Source organism: Hemitrygon akajei, unplaced genomic scaffold, assembly GCF_048418815.1.
Source record: "Hemitrygon akajei unplaced genomic scaffold, sHemAka1.3 Scf000080, whole genome shotgun sequence".
NCBI classification, from domain to species: domain Eukaryota; kingdom Metazoa; phylum Chordata; class Chondrichthyes; order Myliobatiformes; family Dasyatidae; genus Hemitrygon; species Hemitrygon akajei.
The window spans coordinates 867,113-883,667 of record NW_027331966.1 but is presented as its reverse complement, the minus strand read 5'-3'; the positions used below and the strand labels follow the sequence as shown (position 1 = coordinate 883,667).

The 16,555-nt window shown below is 45.6% G+C and overlaps 1 pseudogene; it reads right to left on the bottom strand.

Annotated features, from left to right (window-relative positions):
* Positions 1-240: 240 nt before the first annotated feature.
* On the bottom strand, positions 241-11,330 carry LOC140722544 (N-acetyllactosaminide beta-1,3-N-acetylglucosaminyltransferase 3 pseudogene; annotated as a pseudogene).
* Positions 11,331-16,555: the final 5,225 nt, after the last annotated feature.

The following is a 16,555-nucleotide window of genomic DNA, read 5'->3' as shown; positions in this document are numbered from 1 at the left end:
TCTATTTGATATGTAGTTACACAGACACAATGCAGGCTGACATTTGAGTACAGAAGTGATGACCATAAGTTTATCTATTCCTCCAACCCTGAGACAATTTTAGATCTAGATTCTTTGTTGTTCTCACAGTTCCAGTCGCATAAATGCATTTGTCTCTTCCACATTTTGCAAGGGACATGTAAGCAACGGCAAGAAGAAAATACACAGATATAACAGTTACTAAAGATTTTATTGGTGGCTTATTATACAAATGCCCCAAGTGAACATGCTGTACCTATCTGCACGCAATGCAACACGGACTGCTCACTTGGAATAACTTTACAATTGACTTAAATTGTGATGCTCCTGACAATATTGTAATGTCATTATGGGTGCAGTAAGAATTAGGCTGAGTGATGACACCTGACAGCTTTGCAAACATTTGTGGAAGGTAGAAAGGCACCAACTCTATGAATTAATGTATCCTCCAATATAATTTAGGAATTGAGCTTCTTACATTGCATAAACAACTGATTAACACATGTTTACAAACTGCATTGCATGCCAACAGTTGCTACATTCTCTCATGACTCATGTGGTCCTTTTCGTGGGTGCAGACTTCTGGGGAGCACGAGCACACTTCAGATTAGCATCATGCACTGCATCCCACATCAATAGCAGTTCGAAAGGCCGAAAACGGTGCACTAGCAGCAACTCACGGTAATAGCAAGGATTGAAAGAGTCATCTTGGGTTGAAGGAACACTGATTCCAGCTGTCCTGAATCCGCTATGGGAGTGTGGGGCTAGTCCAGCCTTGGCCAGGCACATCCCCAAAAATACATCATCAATGGGGTATAGTTCAAGGTCTTGGGCTATGTGGTAAATGATATGAGCTGTATACACAGACATAAGTATGCCCGCTCCACCAATGTATGGTGGGTACGACCTGATGGTGGTCACTATTTCTGGCACATAATACTTGCTCGACTTCTGGCGTTTGGGCCCAAACCCATAAATGAGACGGCCCACAAACAGGTGTTGGTGAACCTTCATGCCTAGCAAGTAATCAACCATGTTATCGGTGTTGGCAAAGACATCATCATCTCCATTGAAGATGAATTTAGCACTGGGGCAAAATTCACTGACCCACTGCAGCAACTTGTATTGTTTGAGGGTGAGGTTGAAAAAGGTATCCAAGAAATCCCATTGTAGGACATCTCTGTGTTCTCTGTTTTCCATGGCTAACAGCTGATTCAATTTCCTACTTTCTTTTTGGTCAGGAGAGACACCAGAGATAAAGACTCTCTTAATTAGGATCCCATTGAATTCGCGTTCTCTGCCCCAGGTCTTCCTTACCATTTCCCGCCGATCCTGGTGGAAAGGGTGAGATTTGATCACCAGGAGCAGGAAGACATTCTGAGATCCTTCTCGACCACCGCATTTGTCTGGCACATTTTGAATCATGTTAAATTCTCGACAGTGTTTATACATCAAGAAGTTTTTTATGTGCTCTTTCTCTTGATGAAATGAGGGCAGGTGCAACAATGTCCTGTTCGCGTGGCACTTTGGCTTGAGCACTGATTTAGTTGCATCAGCAGTAACAACCTTGGGCAGATCTTTGCGATGAACAGTTTCTGCAACATCATCAGTCTCTCGACGTTTGTCATTATCCCAGAACATGAAGAACAATCCCAGAGTAATCAGAACACCCAGCACTACTTTCTCATAGAATCGCCGATGTCCTCCCATCTTTCACCTGAAGTAGAGAAAAATATGGATTAATTCAGAGAAAACTTTACATTTACATGATGCTTGAGAAGAATGAGAAGTTAAGCTATAATGAGGTTCACTAATGCTTTGTAATATTGACCTCAAAATGGTGGTGAGGTAAGGAATAGGCAGGGCCCGTCGCCCTGCTGAAATTTTAATTGACCTGAAGCAGTCCATCCCAGCAGAAAGACAAATTTACCTATAGGATACCAACTCTGTCATTAAACTGAAAATCGCATAGTTTCTTTCTGGGCCTTAAAGGTATATGATTTCAAAGGGTTTATTCCACCTCGCTTCACAGGTCTCATCACTCCTCTCGGGGCTTAAACTGAACTGAGACAAAGAGCAATATAGCACAATGCAGACATTTTGGCCCATGATGTAGCACCGAACTTTTAACCTGCTCCAAGATCAATTGATTCCTACTCTCTCAAATAGCTGTCCATTTTTCTTTCATCCATGTGTCTATCTAAAAGCCTCTTAAATCTCACTGATGCATCTACCCTTATCACTACCCAGGCTGTGCATTCCATACAGCCACCATTTTCTTTTTTTAAAAAAATACTACTTCTGACAAACCCCTATACTTTTCTCTAATCACCTTAACATTATGCCCCCTCATATTAGTCATTTCTACCCTGGGAAAATGTTGTTGGCTCTCCATTCTTCCTAAGCCTCTTACCAGCTTATACGCCTCTATCAAATCACCTCTCCCCACCTCCCCACCCCCAACTTTGCTCTAAAGAGGAAGGTCCCAGCTCGCTCACCATTCAGGTTGAGTTCACAGGTTACTGATACTATGGAAGATGATGTATTATTGACCATTGATTAGTAACTGAATGTATGGCAGTGCAGGGAAGGTAACGTGTTAGCATAGCTACTGAAAACATCTGATTTTCATGGCATTTCAACCTGGTCTATGTATGCCTACAATAGGAGAAACAAAGTGAAGTATACTCAAGGACCTTGGCTTTTTGCTTCTATGTTAACCAGAGAATTGTTTTCAAAGTTAAATTAGCAGTGGCCCACCCACCCTGCCATCCATTGGTCAAGCCACTTTATGAAAGGCTGCAACTAAGGCATAACTAGTTCCAAAGGCAAGGCTAATTCCACTCAGATATTCAGTAGTAAGCAATTGTGACAAGACAGCGAAGCCATCGCAAGCCCACATCTATTGAAGGAAAATGGCACCAGCATCACCGATGGCAGGAATTTACGCTTCATGAAGAGCAGTGAACCTTGGACTCCAGGAGCCCAGAGAAAGCACAGATAACTGATAGCAGAACAGGGCAGATAGTTAGCATGATCCACAATGTGTGTGAGTAAAACCTTGGATGCCAGGAGCCCTGAAAAGACGCCAGTGACTGATAGCAGAACGATGTGTACAAGTAAAACTATTTGCACTGGGATGCAACTTGTGTCACTTTAGAATTATGGAATCCTAGAGTAATGCGATCTAAACAGGCCCTTCGGCCCAACTGGTCCATACCAACCACAGCATCCTCCCTGCTAGTCCCAGTTGTCTAGTTTGGCCCATAACTCTCCAAGTCTCTCCCTTCCATGTACCCGTCCGAATGCCTGTTAAATGTTGCAGTTGAACCCACTTCAACCACTTCCACTGGTAGCTACTTCCGGGTACTCACTGTCCTCCGTGTGCAGAAGTTATCACCAAGGTCTGTTTTCAATTTTTCCCCTCTTCTCTTCTATTTGTGACCTCTCATGTTGGACTCTCCAACTTTCCAATAATGATAATCCACCTTATAAATACCCCTTATGATTTTAAACTTCTGAGGTCACCTCTCATTCTCCAAGGAATAAAGGTCCAGCATGGCCAGCCTCTCTGTAACTCACGCCCTCTAGTCCAAAAAACATCCTCGTAAATCCCGTCTGCACCCTCTCCAACTTGGCGGCGTCTTTCCTATAACAGGGTAACCAAAATTGAAGATAATATTTCAAAAGTGGTCTCAACAAAAACTTATGTAACTGCAAATAATGCCCCGCCCTTAAACTCTACACCATAACTGATGAAGGCTAGCATGCTAAACGCTATTTTTCACCATCTTGCTTTTCAGTGAACTATGCATTTGTTCGTGCCTTGCCATTCACTGTACAAATCCTACTCCATTTGAATGTCTGTCATCCCACATATCACCATATAACAATTACAGCACGGAAACAGGCCATCTCAGCCCTTCTACTCCGTGTCGAATGCTTGCTCTCACCTAGTCCCACGGGCCCGCACTCAGCCCACAACCCTCCATTCCTTTCCTGCCCATATACCTATCCAATTTTACTTTAAATGATAAAGTTGTACCTGTCTCTACTACTTCTACTGGAACCTTGTTCCACACAGCTACAACTCTCCGAGTAAAGAAGTTCCCCCTCCTGTTACCATTAAGCTTTTACCCCCTAACTCTAAACTCATGTCCTTTACCTTGAATCTCCCATACTCTCAATGGAAAAAGCCTATCCACGTCAACCCTATCTATCCCCCTCGTAATTTTAAATACCTCAATTAAGTCCCCACTCAAGCTTCTAAGCTCCAAAGAATAAAGATCTAACTTGTTCAACTTTTCTCTGTAACTTAGGAGCTGAAACCCAGGGAACATTCTAATAAATCTCATCTGTACCCTCTCTATTTTGTTGACAACTTCCCTAAAATTCGGTGACCAGAAAAGTACACGGTATTCCAAATTTGGCCTCAACAATATCTTGTACAATTTAAACATTACATCCCAATTCCTATACTCAATGCTCTGATTTATAAAGGCCAGCAAACCAAAAGCTTTGTTCACCACCATATCCACGAGATTCCACCGTCAGAGAACTATGCGCCATTATTCCTAGATCACACTGTTCTACTGCATTCTTCAATGCCCTACCATTTACCATGTATGTTCTATTTTGATTAGTCCTACCAAAAAGTAGCACCTCACACTTATCAGCATTAAACTCCATCTGCCATCGTTCAGCCCACTCTTCTAACTGGCCTAAATCTCTCTGTAAGCTTTGAAGATCTACTTCATTACTTCATTATCCACAACGCCACCTACCTTCGTATCATCTGCATGCTTACTAATCCAATTTACCACCCTATCATCCAGATCATTGATGCATATGACAAGCAATATTGGACCAAGTACAGATCCCTGAGGCACACCACTAGTCACCGGCCTCCACCCTGACAGTTATCCACCACTACACTCTGGCATCTCCCATCTAGCCACTGTTGAATCCATTTTACTATTCAATATTAATACCTGACGATTGAACCTTCCTAACTAACCTTCCGTGTGAAACCTTGTCAAAGGCCTCACTGAAGTCCATATAGACAACATCCACTGCTTTACCCTCCTCAACATTCCCTTTAACCTCTTCAAAAAATTGAATGTTCTGTCAAACATGAGCTTCCAGGCACAAGTCCATGTTGACTGCTCCTAATCAGACCCTGTCTATCCACATAATTATATATACCATATCTAAGATTACTTTCCATTAATTTACCCACCACTGACGTTACAATTACAGGCCTATAATTTCTAGGTTTACTCTTAGAACCTTTTTTCAACAATGGAACCACATGAGATATACGCCAATCCTCCGGCACCACCACCTATTCTAATGATATTTGAAATATTTCTGTCAGAGCCCCTGCTATTTCTACACTAACTTCCCTTAAGGTCCTAACGAATAACCTGTCAGTTCCCGGAGACTTATCTACTTGTATAACCCTTAATAGAGCCAGTACTTCCTCTTCTTTAAACAGCTCAGGTATTTGTAAAGTAAAGGTGATAGCGGAGTAACACACCGACGGGAGTAACGTGAATAGACCCGTTAGTCAGGAAAGTCATCTGATTGATAAGGTTATTTATTTCCAATAAGTCAACACGAATCTGATGGTGAAATATGTTGTACTCTTTTGGACGTGGTTATGTCCAGTTTGTAATCTCCACATAGTTGTTGTCCTTCATTGTAATGGCCCAATTCTGGACAAATATTTAAGATTGCAGTGTGGAGTTAAATCTGGCGAAAGGGAATGTCCTGTGTTCAAAAGAAAAGATTATTCCAAAATCATAACTTTTCACCAGAGTTCACATGTCCCATCCTGCTAATGTGTCTTTCCTATAAGCCCACAGCGATTTCTGCCCTCAGCTGTCACTGAAGTTTATAGTCTGACAGTAAATTGGTCCCAAAGTAAAAAATAATTTCATGCGATGACATCACACGATCTGAACCAGGATGCAGGTCGCGGTTGCTCCCTGGAGCAGATCGATTTGTCGTGAGATACTGTATGTAATCATTGTCACCGTCTACTGGGGTACAAAATTAAGCCTGGATCGAACAGCACATCAGAACCATTGGCTCGAAGGAGTTTTTGTGTCGTTTAGTTCCTGCGCTGTGGAGCAGGGTCTGGAGTTACGTGCTGATGAGTGTGAGTGCAGGCTTATGTGTGTGTTGTCAACTGAACATTACTCTGATTGTGTTCACTTACTGTTTGGTCCCACGGAATTCCGGTGCTCGGATTCGCTGCTAACAGAATCAGGAGCTCAGCACAGAGTAAACACAGAGATTGTACTGGGTGGGCGACGTTATGATGAGCTAATACGTCCATTTGTGACGGCAGGTTTTCTAGTGTTTCTTCTTATGGTCCGGGCCCCCCATTCCGGGTCTTGATCTGGACCGCGGACTCCGGACTCCGGGTCTTGTAGCCGTCCTTCCTTTCACCCTTTGAGTCAATAAGTCACACCTGTGGATCATTGTGGCTTGTTTGGACTCAAGGAGGCGCACCTGATGCCGATCGGCTGGTTGGTGGATATAAGGGGCTGTGAGACTGAGTCTAGTTGGGGTGGGATACAGAGAGAGATGATGAGAATTAATCTAAGGGAATTGGGGGTGCAGGAATTCACATTAAAGTGTTGCTGGGCATGGGTGAGAGAACATAGGTCAGGGTAATTTTAGCTTAAGGGGTACAGGGTTTTTTTATAGGATATGATGGATAAACAGAAATAGGGTACTAGGATGGGGAGGATAAAGTGTAGGTTAGGGTATGTGTATGTGTGCGATTGGGTGAAGGGATTTAGAATGGGAGCCCATCGCATACTCTGGAACAGAAGGAGGCGGCAATGCACCATTAAGTTGGGTGCCAACCGGCGTAAAAGAAGACAGAGAGAGAGAGCGAGAGGGAGAGTTTAGATGGGGGTCGTCCTGCTCTGAACCTGTTTTGTCCTGCTTCCCTGGTAGGCGCTGGTCCCGCGGTTCCGTCCGGTTTGCCCAGCTGGCGCTGTCGCGCTGTCCGACTGTCCATCCCGTATTGACCTCCTCGTCCTGTGTTGCGCTGGTCGCCCTGTTTTCCCTGTGCAGACCCGTGCGTCATGTTTGTCCTGCTGGTGCTGTTCAGCCGATCTTCGTTCCTGTTCGCCCTGTCTTGGAGTACCCACCGCTAATCAACTAGTTCTGTGAGTCAGTCTCGGAGTCATCCTGGACTTAGTCCCCTTCCTATCCCTTGCTTCCGTCGGGTAGGTCAGGCCAGATTGCCGTTACCTGGCGGAGGGCTCTGCCCCTTTTCCTACCCCTCCCACCCCTCGTCGGGGTCAGACCGGATTGCCGTTACCTGGCGGAGGGCTCTGCCCCTTTTCCTACCCCTCCCACCCCTCGTCGGGGTCAGGCCGGATTGCCGTTACCTGGCGGAGGGCTCTGCCCCTTTTCCTACCCCTCCCACCCCTCGTCGGGGTCAGGCCGGATTGCCGTTACCTGGCGGAGGACTCTGCCTGTTTCCTACCCCTCGCCTCCGTCAGGTAAGTCAGGCCAGATTGCCGTTACCTGGCGGAGGACCCTGCCTTGCTATGAACTCCAAGACCCTGCTTTGCCTGAACTATCTCTGAACCCCAGGAGCACCTTTGAATGCCACGTTCCTCCCGCCATGGTCACTCCACCTTGTTCTATCCTTTAGTTGTCCCTGTCCTGCCCCTAGTACTTCAGTGCCTGCGTCCTGCATTTGGGTCCATTCCATGTCCCCTTATGACATTTCTACCATTTCAATACTGATTTTAACATTGTGTGGTTTTGCGGATCCCTCTGATTTTTTTTTGCAGGAGTGAGTGTGCTATTTTAGCAAAGACAACAAGTATGTGTCAGTGATATTGAAAATTAAACTTTATGAGTTAAATCTCATTGTTGATAACAAATGTCGATGTGCACTGTGTTATGCTCCTCCGGTACCTATTAATACGGCCTCTGATTGTATGTCCGTGGTCTTCTACTGCCGTTGCCCATTCAGTCCAATGTTCGACATGTTTCGCGTCCAGTGATACCTCTCTGCACAGTGCAGTAGTTCGTGATTATTTGAGTTACTGTCGTCTTCCTGGCAGATTGAATCAGTCCGCCTTTACCCACCGATCTCTCTCATTACCAAGACGATTTTTATCTCTCAGAATTGCCGCTACCTGATTTTAATCACAGCATAATTCTCCATAAACTGAGACTGTTAAACTTGACAATCCCAGGAGTTCAGCAGTTCCTGCGATATTCAAACTGCACCCTCTGGCACCGACAAACATTCCACTCTCAAAATCACTGAGATCACATTTCATCTCCATGGTGATGTTTGTTTGGAGTCAGAACGTACCCTGTGCTAAGGAACAGGTCACGGAGTGACCCGCTGGTAACGCTGTGGGTTTAGTTAATAATTACCACCAGGAGCTGACTGAGCACTAACCAGCGTGTGTTCATTACTTACAGAACCCGTAACACAGCCTTACTGGGACAGGGTGGTAACAGAAGCTGGAGCCGCGGTACACGGTAAGAAGCTCTATATACTGAAATATAAACATCACAAAGGCAGTCAGACACTTTTATGAACACGAATGGAATTGATAACGTTGATCGACATTAGAACTGTAGCGAATCGCTTTTAAGTGAATTAATAATTCCCTTCATCGAATTGAACGCATCGACTTCCTGTGCAGGTCCCGCGGGGAACCGGGGCAGCTGATAGTGCTATTGGAATCGCCGCACTTTCAACCCAGCTCCGAATCATCAGCAAAGGCTCGGGAGGTGCGAGCTTCCCGCATCTCGGAACTGTCCCCGGGCTACTGCTTGCAGTAACAGGAAGCCGATCCGCCCACACTCGGGGCTTTTCCGATCCCCGACCGAGGGAACTGAGGATTCGCTTTGTTTATTCCTTCACTGGCGGGATTGATACTATCTGTCCATCCTAGACGGCATTTCGGTTGGTGGTCAGAAGTATGGAACCACCCACATTGGAGATTACAGCCGGGGCGGGGGGTGGTCGTGGGGGAAGGCGGTGTAAGGAGTTGATTGTTCCATTATATAGTTGGTTGGTGGGACCTGTTGTGGATCACCGTCTGCAGTGTTGTTTCCTTTCTGTCAGATAAGAGTGGGTAGGTGGGAAACCAGAGGAAGGTTTACCAGACAGATATCTGCCCCTGCAAGTTTTTCTATGAGGAATCTGTTGTGATCTTGACAACAGGGGAGACCTGCTTATATACAGTACAGTTTTTTTTTTAAATAATGCACTGGATTGTATCCGCGGATATTTAATTTAATTGGCATCCCGTATTCACTGTGCCCAACGCAGATCTGACTGTGATCTCGGCTCATCACTCCTGCATCTCACCTGTAAAATCTCACTCATTTATGTATCACTACACTGCAGGATTGCAATATTAACTGAAAGACTCTCCTTCTGCTGAATATTGAGGACGATCATTCCCATGACACACGAGACCCAGAGAGGGAGAGAGAAAAACATCTCGGCTCTCTTCAGCTGGCGGTGCTTGGTTTCAGACCCTCACACAACAGGAACTATCAAACTGTCAACTGTCAAACTCCGCGGCATACTTTATGTCTCATCGAAGTTCCCCCTCATTTTACCAAATTTCCACGGATACAATCAAGTGCACTGTTATAAAAAAAATGTATACAAGCAGGTATACATTCCATCACCAACTACTGCTCTATACATGCTGGAATCTTTCCCGCCATACCCTGGGCTTGTAGCTTGTAACTCTTACCTCACCAGGTACTGCATTCAACTAAACCTCTGGTAGTTCTAACTAACAAAAACAAAAAAAACGATTCCTGGAAAACTCACAATGATGTCAAATGTTACAAGGAAACTTTACTGATGTACTGTACATCATTGAGGTGGGTACACACGGGCTGGAGAGAGGTTGCACAAGATGTGAGTGAATGAGGAGATGGAACCATGTGGGTGAGGGATCAAGGACAGTCACTGGTGGTCATTCAGCAATACACGGGCACTGAACAAAACGTTATAAAAAGATTCTAAAATGACAAGCCTAGATCAAACAACAATAACTTTGGCTTAGGCACATTGCCCCACCCCAAACCTTATCAAAGCGCCACAGAAAGTATCCCATCCGGATACATAACGCCTTCATAAGGCTACCGCTCTACCCTTGACTGCAAGGAACTGCAGAAAACTGTGGGCACAGCTGAGGACATGACAGAAACCAGACTCCCCTCCCTGGACTGTGACTGCACTTCCCATTGCATCAGTAAAGCAGGCAGCATCAAAGATCCTCATAACCCTCGCTATTCTCTCTTCTCAGCCGGGTCGGAGATTTAGAATAACATTGAAAACACAGAGCACCAGGCTCCAGGAAACCTTCCAGGCTGCTGTTGTAAGCACATTGAATGTTCCCCACGTGATAAGTTGGACTCTTGATCTCCCAGTCTAACTCGATATACACTGCACTCTATCTGTAACCATAAGGATTTGTAACAATATGTTATCACCTCAATGTGCTGTTGTAATGTGCTGTACAAGTTTGAGAAACCCAGATCACAGGAAAAGGCTTATTTCTTGCATTTATTGGGGTTATAAAACCGGAATTATTGGCTGCGCTTCAGCAAGTCGGAACAGTGGCATGGATTCAACAAAGATAAACACAACGATGGCCACCCAAAACGAGAGGCCGTGAGAGATCTGGATCTCACTGCCTTGTCTGAATGGGCGAAAGATGGATCTACTCAGACAGATGGAGCAGTGTTCCGAAGGGGCGATTACTCGGTTTAACTTCTATGTCTGGAAGAACACAACAGGTGGAAGGGCCGCTTCCCGCGCCCTGGAATGATGTAAAACAATGTAGACACTGGCTATCGATCCAGGTGAAGTTTGGACCCGATGTGGGGCCGGGTGATGAAGGTAAAGCTCCCGGGATAAACCTCAATGAATGAGTACAGCCTCGATATCACCACCCTATCACGGTCCTAGGACCAGGGCAAGAGGGGCCGAGCGGTGGATCATCTCAGTCGGTACGTTGTGACCGACCCCGGCAGGTTCTGTCCAGCAAGCGCAGGGAGGCCTCCAGATCGGGGAAGTTAACCTGGTGCATTACCTTACATCAGACGTCCACACTCGGGACTCACCGATGAGAACTTGTTTTCACGCCCGGACGGTGAACCCTCCCCCGGATTCCCGACTCTGGGGGTGATGGTCGTCTCCCAATCCGGATCCTACAGACGATCCGCCGCCGCCGCCGACCCGCTTCAACACAGAACTGAAGGAAGGCAGGACTGTAATTCATGTCATCAGAGCTGGGGGCGGAGCCTCGGAAACAAGGCAGATCTGCGGTAAAATGGGAGCGGGGAAAGGTTCACGTGACTTACACATGCATGTACGTCCATGAAATGTTGCAAGGTTTTGAAATTTCCGCCATCAGCTGAGATTCAATCAATAAAGCTTTCTTAAAAATATGCGAATATATCACAGATCTTGTAGCTATGTTTAGATTGTGACGAGATCCGAAAGATTATTGTAAAGTGGACTGTTCCTTTAAAAGAGAGAGGGGGGAGCGAACAGCTTGTGTGCTAAATCAGCAGCAGGGAGACAGAAAGTCTGTGAGTTGCCTTGGAAACTGAAAGGCGGAACTATGTGATGGACAGCTCGTGTTCAGCACTTGGAGATATATACAAGGTCAGTTGACTTTTTAATCAGACACACACCAGAGACACACAAGACACACCACAGGAGACACACACCAGAGACACACAAGACACACCACAGGAGACACACGACCCCTGGGGCAAGGAGGACGCTGGTGAGCTTTGTGTGCCCACGACAAGGGTGGGGTTTTTGCTCGCAGTGTGGACAGAGGGGTGACGGGTCGGGAGCTATCAGTGTGTTTAACCCTGGTCTGGGGTTGATAAATTCACCACAGAAGACGGCAACCCTTTCTTGCGGTCACAGTCGGTGACTGTAAGCTTCGGGAGCAGGAGGAGGACGTGAGGATCGACATCGGCATTGGAAGACAAACCAACACCCTAACTCTCTCTCTCCAACTCTACTCAAACCAAATTCCTGAAATGAACTGATTACTTACCATCCCACCGTGAGACTGTATCACCCAATCACCTGAGCTGGGGAAGCTTATTTACTCACCTGTATATGTGCATAAGCTCTGCTAACATGTTTAATTTATCTCGTTTTATATTCCTTTATTCACGTACTTACTAATAAAATAGAGTTTATAACGGCAGACTCAGACTCCGTGTAGGCCCATTTCTGCTGGCTCTTTAACCCGTGAGGGGGTACGTAACAGGCGTCCAAACCCAAAGGCAGTATTCCAAGTTCGGGCTCACCGACCTCGTCAATACCTGCTGCCTCCCGTCTGAGGTGTCTGACTTTGTCTGACTCGGTGGAAAAGAAATGCCGTCTTTTTCAGCCGGATGGACTTGGTTCAGTGAATAAAGGGTTAACCTAGGTGCCGGTGGAAATTGAGGATTCTCAGTTATTTGTGTTGGACGGTGTTCTAAAAGTTGGTGATGAGTTGAAAGTTGGTGATGCGAATTTTATTGGAAATATGGAGAATGGCTGTTTCTGGATTTTTGAATAAAGAACTTGGGAGGTTTGGACTGGTTTCGCGACCTTTGACCCTGCTTGCAGGACAATGGCCTGTAAATTATGTGAATCTCTGTTGAATTTTGTTTTCGCAATAGGAAGTAAACACCTTCAAGGTTGTGGAGTTGTTTTTCACGATTGCAATATAGAGAGAAAGGATTGTTTTGGTTTTGAGAGACCACCTGACTGGGTTACTATGGAGACGAGTAAAGCTGAAAGTCGAAAGATCGGAATGGATGGGTTGTTTGGGAATTTTCATAATGTAAACATGATCTTCGTAAGCTTAGTAATGTTGCTGGGTTTGGTAAATATTAGGTTGGCACCTATCCAGGGTGAAGTTTATTCAACAATACAGCTAACAAGCAAGCTTGTGTCTGACGACACACGCACAGATACTGATGTGAACCTCACATGCGCAGTAGCCCGAACCCTGTCTAAAAAAGCTGCTGATGCAATTAGATAGATAGATAGATATATAGATAGATAGATAGATACTTTTTTCATCCCCATGGGGAAATTCAACTTTTTTCCAGTGTCCCATACACTTGCTGTAGCAAAACTAATTACATACAATACTTAACTCAGTAAAAAAATATGATATGCATCTAAATCACCGTCTCAAAAAGCATTTAATAGCTTTTAAAAAGTTCTTAAGTCCTGGAGGTAGAATTCTAAAGCCTAATGGCATTGGGGAGTATTGACCTCTTCATCCTGTCTGAGGAGCATTGCATTGATAGTAACCTGTCACTGAAACTGCTTCTCTGTCTCTGGATGGTGCTATGTAGAGGATGTTCAGAGTTATCCATTATTGACCGTAGCCTACTCAGCGCCCTTCGCTCAGCTACCTATGTTAAACTCTCCAGTCCTTTGCCCACGACAGAGCCCGCCTTCCTTACCAGCTTATTAAGACGTGAGGCGTCCCTCTTCTTAATGCTTCCTCCCCAACATGCCACCACAAAGAAGAGGGCGCTCTCCACAACTGACCTATAGAACATCTTCAGCATCTCACTGCAGACATTGAATAACGCCAACCTTCTTAGGAAGTACATTCGACTCTGTGCCTTCCTGCACAAGGCATCTGTGTTGGCAGTCCAGTCAAGCTTCTCGTCTAACTGTACTCCCAGATACTTGTAGGTCTTAACCTGCTCCACACGTTCTCCATTAATGATCACTGGCTCCATATGGGGCCTAGACCTCCTAAAGTCCACCACCATCTCCTTGGTTTGACAGTGGTTTAATTTATGAGAATTTTGTCAGAGACTTTTCTGCCTTCCACATTGCATCAGAATGTGGGTAGTAAGGAGGAGGAGAAAGGTTTGTCCTTGTCCTGGGATGAATTTTTAGCGGAACAAAGTCGAGATTCTGAAATTGCTGCGTTAAGGGAGACAGCTCTCACAGGAGAGGAGGTTCAGAGAGAGTCAGTAGGATATTATCTTAAGGATGGGGTGTTACTGAGAAAGCGGAGATCACCTACTGTGCCTGCAAGTGAGAATTGGGCCATTGAACATCAAGTTGGGGTCCCGAAAGACTACAGGGCTGAGATTTTAAACATGGCTCATAGCATGCCTTTAGGTGGACACTTTGGAGTGAGGAAGACAGTAAACAGCATTATGAAGGAATTCGACTGGCCTAATTTAAGGAAGCATGTTGTGAACATTTGCAGGACTTGCTATACCTGTCAGGCTGCGGGGAAAACCTGATCAGGTGATCCCAGCGGCACCACTTAGACCAACACCTGCTTTTGGTGAACCTTTTTCTAGGGTCATAGTGGATTGTGTTGGCCCATTGCCAAGGACTGCAGCTGGTTATGAGTGTGTGTTAACCATCATGTGTGCGATGTCTAGGTTCCATGAAGCTGTGCCTCTCGGGAACGTCAAGGCCAAGACTGTGGTAAAAGCACTTATCAAACTTTTCACACTGGAATGTCTACCTAAAGAAATCCAATCTGAAGTAACTTTACTTCGATAACATTCCAGGGGTTAGTTAAAGAATTGAGAGCTAAGCACATTATGTCACCTTTGACCCTACTCAGAGAGCATTGATCAGATCAGAATGTGAGTAGGAGCGGGCTCAGTTACGTTTCCGAATTCAGAGACAGACTTAACAAGGCTTGTGACCTTGTGAAGCAGAATTTACAGCACTCTCAGATAAACATGAAACAGAGGTATGACAGAAGAGCGAGGGAGCAGAGATATCGTGCTGGAGAAAGGGTCCTGATGCTGTTTCCTCTCCTTACCAACCCCCTTCAAGCGAGAGTTAGTGGACCATATGAAATAATTAAGAAAATTGATCCTTTAAATTATGTTATTAGGACTCCTGAGCGATGAAAGGCTACCAAGCTCGTCCACGTAAAAATGATCAAACGTTATCATGACCCCGACCCTGCACCAGTGAGTACGGCCGGTGTGTTTAACCCTGGTCTGGGGTTGATAAATCCACCACAGAAGATGGCATCCCCTTTTCTGTGGTCACAAGTTGGTGACTTTTAAATAGGTTTCGGAAGCAAGGAGGACGACTTGGAGGATCGGCATCGGCACTGGAAGATAAACCAACACTCTAACTCTCTCTCTCCAACTCTACTCAAACCAAATTCCAGAACTGAACTGATTACTTACCATACCACCGTGAGACTGTATCACCCAATCACCTGAGCTGGGGAAGCTTGGGCACACACACACACACACACACACACACACACACACACACACACACACACACACACACACACACACACACACACACACACACACACACACACATAGATAGGTATACGCACATATAAACTCTGCTAACCTGTTTACTTTATCTCGTTCTATATTACTTTATTCACGTAGTTACTAATAAAATAGAGTTTACAACGGAAGACTCAGACTCCAGGTGGTTCTGCTGGTTTTTTTTTTAACCCTGCCGGGTGATTGACTGGGTGAAGGAGGAGGTTAAACGCCAGAGTGGAAACGCGAGGAGTGAAGTTGGTAAAAGGAGCCTCCTGAACACATTGCACTACCTGTTTGAGTCTCAGAATCGTGGACTGGCTCAGGCTGCTCTGGGATCTGTGGAAATACTTTCAGTCAGTGGGATAGCACTGACTCCGATTGACTGCGCGGTCCTGTCTCATGTCATCGGACTCTGTGATACAATATAACACCTCGACCTGGGAAACTGCCTCATTCAGTGTGAAGGAATCCAGCGGCTGGGACCCGGGCTGCACAAGTGCCAGGAGTTGAGGTAAGTTGACTTGTCTCTTCCTTTGAACTGTGAAACCGTTCCATTGTGTTGTTTCAATGTAAAGGAATTTGGGTAAAACTCTAAAATCAGATTAAGAAGAATTGTGACAAATGCCCAGGGGATCGGTCAGTAATTCCCCAAGGACGCGAGTGTTCTGTGATTCCTTGTGAAGGGATGTTGGAGACTTCATCAGATCAGTGAACAAAGGCCATTGGTTTAATGGTAGTAAATCACAGGAATGGCCGTGTTTCTCACTGCCTGTGACACGTCCATTGACAATATTCCTTCTCACTGTTACTGACACCCAGACCGACACTGACTGCAGCAGTGGGTCAGAGATTCACACCCCCTTCCCGCTGAGGGACAAGAAACCGTCAGCAGACTGTCCCAGTGAGAAGGAAAGAAATAACATTGTCAGATTGTCCTCCCCTGCCCTTCCCCGTGTGTGACTATCACCATCAGTCCACCTGTGTGACTTTGCTCACTACCAGATACCCAGAACCCATGGGCGCATCTCCTCTCCCGATTGTGGGCCTTAGTTCACACCCACCCCTCCCGAAAAATCTGTTTCTGCGTCATCTCGTCTGTTGGATTATCTTTTCCCATCGGTATACTGCCGTGGGACCGCTCTTCCACATCCCCTTTCTTCCTGCGGGATCTCTCTTCCCCATCCCCTTGCTTCTGTGGGGTCTATCT